Source organism: Mixophyes fleayi, chromosome 5, assembly GCF_038048845.1.
Source record: "Mixophyes fleayi isolate aMixFle1 chromosome 5, aMixFle1.hap1, whole genome shotgun sequence".
NCBI classification, from domain to species: Eukaryota; Metazoa; Chordata; class Amphibia; order Anura; family Limnodynastidae; genus Mixophyes; species Mixophyes fleayi.
This window is the reverse complement of record NC_134406.1, coordinates 250,522,097-250,531,112: the sequence shown is the minus strand read 5'-3', so window position 1 is coordinate 250,531,112 and position 9,016 is coordinate 250,522,097. Positions and strand designations below refer to the sequence as shown.

At 40.8% G+C, this 9,016-nt stretch overlaps 1 long non-coding RNA gene across 1 annotated transcript; it reads right to left on the bottom strand.

The window, feature by feature from the left end:
• Positions 1 to 898: 898 nt before the first annotated feature.
• LOC142157883 (uncharacterized) lies at positions 899 to 6,583 on the bottom strand. The gene is made up of 3 exons (XR_012692676.1): positions 6,182 to 6,583; positions 5,658 to 5,713; positions 899 to 1,642 (listed from the first exon to the last, which is right to left on the bottom strand). It is a non-coding gene; the product is annotated as an uncharacterized LOC142157883 (long non-coding RNA).
• Positions 6,584 to 9,016: the final 2,433 nt, after the last annotated feature.

The window sequence follows — 9,016 nt, the reverse complement described above, 5'->3', positions numbered from 1 at the left end:
CCAGAAGGGGAAGACTTGGGGCTAGATTTACTAAGCTGCAGGTTTGAAAAAGAGGGGATGTTGCCTATAGCAACCAATCAGATTCTAGCTTTCATTTATTTAGTATCTTCTACAAAATGATAGCTAGAATCTGATTGGTTGCTATAGGCAACATCCCCACTTTTTCAAACCCGCAGCTTAGTAAATCTAGCCCTTGGTGTGAGTTGCTCATCTGAGCAGATATTGCAATATGTGGAACGAACGTTCCAGACTGAAGCAGCTGTAGCAGCATTTATTATGATTTGATATGTTATGATTTGGGGGAACTGTTCCACATAATCAGGACTGTAGGAGCATTCGGGGGATATGTCCAGCTGCTGCTCCTTGATGTGGGTGGTCTGGGCAGAGCACTGGTGTACATATCAGTGGGAGTCACTGTCGCTCTGATCAGAGATCCTTCCTACCTGGAGCAGTAGATGTGGGAGATACTGTGACCAGAGAGCTCCCACACTGGACTGCACAGCAGGCAGGATCCCGCTGTGAGTGTGAGGGCTTGGGGTACACGTAACAATGGGAGAATGGTGGAGGAGCACACAGGACATGGTACAGGTGGGGAGGGCATATGCCCCCATATAACACATGTTCCCCTACGATCATCCCCTCATCATGTAAGCTCTGGGGGTGGACAAGCACTGCTCTTGCGTGAAATTCATAAAACGCCACTGATGGGGGCCCATCTGTCTGTGTAATGATAGAGGATGGGGACGACTGTGTCCATAGTGGATGAGGCTGCCCCTCTATGTCTGTCTGCAGTGTATAAAGTTACATATCACGGTAATAAAAGAGGAAACTTTGTAATTCTAGCTATACTGGAACTGGAATCACAGAATCAGATCTAAATTCAAATAAAACAAGCAAGTAGCTATACATCAATTTAATAAAGCAGTCAAAAGGGAAATGCATATTAATAATGTTTGTTATAAGAGGTTCTTTCTTTAGTGCAATAGGTGCGTTGGGTGTAGGGGATATTACCGGACATGTGAGGGAGTATTGTACAATGCTTTAGTCTGTAAGGAGCTGTCATTAGAAGTATGTGTTGTGTCTTACGGACTCTCTGGATCCCATGTCAGCTTTAGCCGGCCTCATGAACAATGTGGACCTCTTCACATGTAAATCCTGTATACTGTTCGGATGTTGAATACTTCTTCCCCTAACAATCAGCTCTCTCATTGGCTGCTGCATCTTACAAGAAATGCTGTTAATAACTGGGATTCTTCTTTTTACTGGTCAATTTTTGGTAATTGTTTTTTATATCCAGTTAAGACATCACCACGGGATCTGGGTAGTATTTGTGGATTGACTGAACTCTATGTCACAGACAGATGCTTCTTTTGTTTTTCTCCGGTTTTGCTAAGAATTTTTTTTCTATTATTCCAGGTTAACATCATGATACTTGTCATTGTCCTTTATTGGCGGAGGAACTTGCAATCCAGGTGGTAGATGGGAACGGCAAACAATCTGGTACTTTTGTCTTTCACCTGTTTTGATCAGAACTTCTCTTTTTCTTTTTTCCAAGTTAATATCATGTAAAGGTCCATGTAAATATTTAGGATGCTGGTCAGTTTCCTTTATTGGCGGAGGAACTTGCACTCCAGGTGGTGAACTGCAAACAATATGTGGCAGAGTCAGGGGCTTTTTATGTTTTTCATCACATATGATAGCCTGTAATAAACATTGCATCAACAGGTCAAAAGTGAGATACTAGATCAACTTGAGCTGTGTGTTAAAGTTTTGGTGCAGTGATGGGTTCAGAATGGGACATAATTAAGAACATGATCTAACCCATGGTGGTACTTCTAGAAAGTACAACATAGAACTGTAGTTCTCTGTTTATCACACCACACAAAAGAATGATAACCAGATAAGGGTCACCGTGAAAAAGAAAGAGGAAATCGGCAGATATTATAACGTTGGGATACAAAAATGATGGAAAACAGTTTTCAAAAATCTTAATGTTTTCCCTGCCATAGACTTAAAATATGATTTAAAGTGCACAGCATAAGAGAGTGAGGAAGAAAGTACCCGCTGTACAGAGTGGGAGACACAGCATTACACCACAGGGAACCAGAGACAGCATACATAGCAGGGTACAAGAGAGACAACATACTATTGGGTGTGAGAAAGAGCATACAAAGCCGGTATAAGGATCCGTTTAGATTACTAGTTACCAGAGATTGGGGGCTTGTTCTGTATGTAACTGATCATGATCATGAGGACTGTATATTACTAGCCACAAAGCATATATTGTACAATCAGCTTCCTACGTGCCACTGGAGCCAATTAGTGCCCCGGGCACTGCATGCTGCTTGGTATGCCAGCACCTGGCACTGCAAGTGCAAAAAGCACATAGATTGGGACACAGCCAGCAGGGGAGTTCTGGAAAAGGGAGAGGGGTTGTAAGGCTATACTAAATATACTAGTAAGTGTAATGTACTATACTAATAGTCATTAGAGAATGGGGGTTTATACTGCATACTACTAATCACCAGAAGAGAATGGGGGTCTTTACTGCATACTACTAGTCACCAGAAGAGAATGGTGTATTTACTGCATACTACTAGACACCAGAAGAGAATGGGGGTCTTTACTGCATAATACTAGTCACCAGAAGAGAATGGGGATCCTTACTGTATACTACTAGTCACCAGAAGAGAATGGGGGTCTTTACTGCATACTACTAGTCACCAGAAGAGAATGGTGTATTTACTGCATACTACTAGTCACCAGAAGAGAATGGGTGTCTTTACTGCATACTACTAGTCACCAGAAGAGAATGGTGTCTTTACTGTATAATACTAGTCACCAGAAGAGAATGGGGATCCTTACTGCATACTACTAGTCACCAGAAGAGAATGGGGATCTTTACTGCATACTACTAGTCACCAGAAGAGAATGGGGATCCTTACTGTATACTACTAGTCACCAGAAGAGAATGGTGTATTTACTGTATACTACTAGTCACCAGAAGAGAATGGGGATCTTTACTGCATACTACTAGTCACCAGAAGAGAATGGTGTCTTTACTGCATACTACTAGTCACCAGAAGAGAATGGGGGTCTTTACTGCATACTACTAGTCACCAGAAGAGAATGTGGGTTTATACTTCATACTACTAGACACCAGAAGAGAATGGTGTATTTACTGCATACTACTAGTCACCAGAAGAGAATGGTGTATTTACTGCATACTACTAGTCACCAGAAGAGAATGGGGGTCTTTACTGCATACTACTAGTCACCAGAAGAGAATGGGGGTCTTTACTGCATACTACTAGTCACCAGAAGAGAATGGTGTATTTACTGCATACTACTAGTCACCAGAAGAGAATGGGGGTCTTTACTGCATACTACTAGTCACCAGAAGAGAATGGTGTATTTACTGCATACTACTAGTCACCAGAAGAGAATGGTGTATTTACTGCATACTACTAGTCACCAGAAGAGAATGGGGGTCTTTACTGCATACTACTAGTCACCAGAAGAGAATGGGGGTCTTTACTGCATACTACTAGTCACCAGAAGAGAATGGTGTATTTACTGCATACTACTAGTCACCAGAAGAGAATGGGGGTCTTTACTGCATACTACTAGTCACCAGAAGAGAATGGGGGTCTTTACTGCATACTACTAGTCACCAGAAGAGAATGGTGTATTTACTGCATACTACTAGTCACCAGAAGAGAATGGGGGTCTTTACTGCATACTACTAGTCACCAGAAGAGAATGGGGGTCTTTACTGCATACTACTAGTCACCAGAAGAGAATGGTGTCTTTACTGTATACTACTAGTCACCAGAAGAGAATGGGGGTCTTTACTGCATACTACTAGTCACCAGAAGAGAATGGGGGTCTTTACTGCATACTACTAGTCACCAGAAGAGAATGGTGTATTTACTGTATACTACTAGTCACCAGAAGAGAATGGGGGTCTTTACTGCATACTACTAGTCACCAGAAGAGAATGGGGGTCTTTACTGTATACTACTAGTCACCAGAAGAGAATGGGGGTCTTTACTGAATACTACTAATCACCAAGAAATGGGGGTGTGCATTGTACACTACTAGCTAACTGAGAATTGGTGCTGCACTCTGTACTACTACCCACCAGAGAAAGGGGTCTGAACTATATACTATTAGCTGCTATTTGACAGGGATCATTACTGTATACTTCTAGCCACCAATACATGGGTGCCTTTACTGTACACAGCTAGGCACCAGAGAAATGGGGTCTGCACTGTATACTACGAGCCACAAATGAATGGTGGTCTCCAGTGTATACTACGAGCCACAAATGAATGGTGGTCTCCAGTGTATACTACAAGCCACAAATGAATGGTGGTCTCCAGTGTATACTACAAGCCACAAATGAATGGTGGTCCCCAGTGTATACTACAAGCCACAAATGAATTGTGGTCTCCAGTGTATACTACGAGCCACAAATGAATGGTGGTGTCCAGTGTATACTACGAGCCACAAATGAATGGTGGTCTCCAGTGTATACTACGAGCCACAAATGAATGGTGGTCTCCAGTGTATACTACGAGCCACAAATGAATGGTGGTCTCCAGTGTATACTACGAGCCACAAATTAATGGTGGTCTCCAGTGTATACTACGAGCCACAAATTAATGGTGGTCACCAGTGTATACTAGGAGCCACAAATGAATGGTGGTCTCCAGTGTATACTACAAGCCACAAATGAATGGTGGTCTCCAGTGTATACTACAAGCCACAAATGAATGGTGGTCCCCAGTGTATACTACAAGCCACAAATGAATGGTGGTCTCCAGTGTATACTACAAGCCACAAATGAAAGGTGGTGTCCAGTGTATACTACAAGCCACAAATGAATAGTGGTCTCCAGTGTATACTACGAGCCACAAATGAATGGTGGTCTCCAGTGTATACTACGAGCCACAAATGAATGGTGGTCTCCAGTGTATACTTCGAGCCACAAATGAATGGTGGTCTCCAGTGTATAATACGAGCCACACATGAATGGTGGTCTCCAGTGTATACTTCGAGCCACAAATGAATGGTGGTCTCCAGTGTATACTACGAGCCACACATGAATGGTGGTCTCCAGTGTATACTACAAGCCACAAATGAATGGTGGTCTCCAGTGTATACTACAAGCCACACATGAATGGTGGTCTCCAGTGTATACTTCGAGCCACAAATGAATGGTGGTCTCCAGTGTATACTACAAGCCACACATGAATGGTGGTCTCCAGTGTATACTTCAAGCCACAAATGAATGGTGGTCTCCAGTGTATAATACGAGCCACACATGAATGGTGGTCTCCAGTGTATACTACAAGCCACAAATGAAAGGTGGTCTCCAGTGTATACCACTCACTACCATAGAATAACAGTAAGAACAGAGAATGAAGGCGTGCAGCATACATTAGCCATTATAATTGTATTTGTTTTGAATACTAATAATCAGAATGGGCTCACAGGCCCACAGAATGGATTATACATTGTACCACTACATGTGACTCTATACTATGTACTGCTCATCAGTCTACTGGACAGATCTATACCAATGTGCTTATATTTATACAGAAATGTTGGGCAGTATGCACTGGTCTCCATTGATATGCTATCAGACTTACCTCTGTCTGCGGTTCCCTCAATCTTCTGTTTTTGGAAAGAAGACTCTTGACAGCAGCTTTTTAAAAATAAACAAAAAGGTTATTTCAGCCTTCTCATGACTTGTCTAGTAATCTCCACCTGCAACTTTCAGTACAGTTTATTATGGTTTTCAGCCATGTACTTATATCATCAGGTGGAGTTGTCTATTTTTGTCTATATGAAATACAAAACATCTGAGTTGTACTGCTTTGAATACGATGGCATCCACCTGACAGCGGCTTTGTGTCATATTCCACTGTGACAAAATGCAGAAGGGTCGTCTACATACACCGGTTTTTATATCTATCTGTCTCACCTCCATTTCAGATTGTGACTGGAGAACGTAGGAGAGACAGATACCGTAGGGATCACTAGTTGTTATAGAGACAGACTGACAATGCACACGGCCGCTTTACAGAGGCTAATGTCAGAAGAAAGTAGGAATATACTGTATGGTCCAGCTCCGAAACAGAGCCCAAAAATCGGCCATTAATTAATTTTTTACTTTGTATTCCGTATCACACAGTGCCTCCACCTTAATCTGGGTACTGTTGGGTAGTCTAAAAACAGAAAATACCAGCGCAGAAACCCACTAGGATATGAAATAATGGATATTAAATATATAAACAAATAGCCGGCATATGTAAAAACATAAACATTTAATGGTCATATAGAAGAATAAAATATAAGCCAATATGAAGCACATACAACCAATATCACAAGGAATATAGAAAATGTAAACAACCAATGACAATGGATGAATTCCAAGCCTAGTTCATATGACAGTGAAACAGAGATATCTCATAAATCCAATACAAATACTAGTGTATTAGATATCCAACCTGAAATGAAACCTCTAGGCGCCAATTGATTATTAGAGAATAATTTTCTCGCCAGAGTCCGGAACTATACATAGAATAGAGGGTACCTGTACCGATAAATGATTCAGTCTTAATCCTCTCCGGGCACTTCTACTGGACACAATCTGCATAAACGATAATTAGGTATTCACCAACCCTGAATGGGAATTGCAGTCGGTCAGTCCCAATGGTGAGCCGGTCACATGTCTTCTGGGTGCGCACCCAAACTCAGTCCGCCCAGGGACAAAGAAGGATAAAATGGTTCCTGAGAAAATAGTTCCTAGCGCTTGAACGTGTAAATAAGAGGTATGCAGGTTCTGGATATCGCAATCGGAGGACTCGCTGACGCGTTTCGTCTGGTTCACCAGACTTTTTTCAAAGCATTTGTTGGGTAGTGTCTCAGCAGTAGCAACACCAGAGGGAGACCAAGGAACGCTCTGCCCCCTTACTCTGGACCATAGGCCCACACAAATAATATATTATCACACCAGATTGGTCTTTAGTAGCTGCAACGGCACGTTTATTAGTGAGGTGCGGACTCCTAAAGATGTTTGTTTTGTAGATTTTTTATCAAAAATATATCTCTCTAAAAAGGATAACTATCACTAATAACATACACTAAAGTCTATCAGTTTCTTTAACTTTGCTAAAATATATCACACAAATGCAATTTAATATTAGACAAATATATACAATCATGCAGTATTTGTCAATTGCCCGCTCTAACACAGCTCACATCGTCTCTACCAGGTGATTTGATCTCTTTCCTCCAATTTAACTGCAAAAATTTATTTTATTCACAGTTCACATTGAGAACATCTTGATAAATGTATTTGGTGAACAAAAAAATTGAAATTTTTTTATTTTTTTATTTTTCTCATACTTGCCAACTTCAGGAAGTTGGCGTCCAGGAGCTGCTGGGGAAAGGTGGGCGTGCGGGGGCGGGGCTTGGCGAATTGTGTCATTTTGGCCCTGCCTCCGCAACATAATGACGCAAATGCGTCAGTTTACAGTGGGGGTGGTGGGGCGTGGCCAAATCTTCCACATCTGCCCACTTCACTAGGAAGTTGGCAGATGTAGGAGACTTGGCTAGTATGCTTTTCCTTAATGATTACATTGATTATATTATTAATAATTGCACATATATATTGTTCATATCCTGCAGCGTGTTGTGTCTGTCTCAATAAGGCAAGTGCCGTATATGTAAGGCGTACCTACACCCGTATTCAAACAAGGCACGTTTCTTCAGATCCGCTTGTAGTTGAATACAGACGTGCGTTTGCCCTAATTATGTGAGTTTTTAGAAAAATGAATCAGGCCCTGAATGAGTAACATCAAGTGCTGTGTATTACTGAGCATAGTGATATACAGGCAGTTCCAGCTTCTGCCGGCCCTGCATATACTCTATATCATTAAACTCAGTCAGTACACATCCAATTCATATATGAATGTCAAATATTCTCTTTACTTTTTGCTTTTTTTTTATTGTTTTCTACATTCATGAAGTGGATTGTATTTGTGATTTTAGATTATCAGTGGGTTCATTCAACCAACTTTACTGACACAATAACAGCAGTCAGACGCAAAATCAAATTGTCCAGCCTGTAGAACAGGGTGCTGGAAGAGACGACTATTCTGCAAGTATTGGAGGCCATGAATATTGAAGAGGCGCCAAGAGTTTTCAGGTTCCACTATAATACTTTTTGATGAGAAAAAAAGAAAATATAAGTTGAGATCCGGACAAAAAAAATTACGTGTCTGACTCTTGTAATGGAAGTCATAGTGGTAATATATTTGCATATTGTTATTAATGTCAGACAGGAACATAATTTAAACATTTCTAGGAGTGGTATATGAGGAGAGGCTGCATTTTGGAGAAATGATTTGTGTTATATGACATGTTTACAATCTATAGCCAGGAAAGCAACATACAATACAATCACCAACGACAGCATGTAAAAGTATCAATGGTTTTTAAATAAGAGGTTAATTCAGTCAGTAAAAAAAGATCATTTTAAAATAATGGGTCAGGCTTCTTCCTGCAAGTTCTTTCTTAGTCATGGAAGACAAATGTATTGAACAGCTCCGAGCAGTGTTTACATATTTGCTTTATGGTTGCTGCCAAAGAAAATGTATTTACTATATGGAGATCTATTCCCAAATCAATAATAATATGACAAATTAAAGTGGCTGCTCTAGTACTATAAAAAGAAGCAGCTTTTAATAACATAATAAGCACATTATACTTCTAGATAGCAGCTAGGCAAGTAAAAATAGCTGAACATGAGTTTAAAAGTTGAACAATAGTTGAGCTATGCTGATATTAATATATTCTGGTTCGTGATTTGGCTAGTCTTTTTAAACTAGACCGATCACCTATAGACCGTGCAAACAGTCGTTTTGTGCGCTGAACCAATATTAATGGGAATACAACCAATCAATTCATCAGGAACTGGTGACATCACAGAATGCCTCCCTGG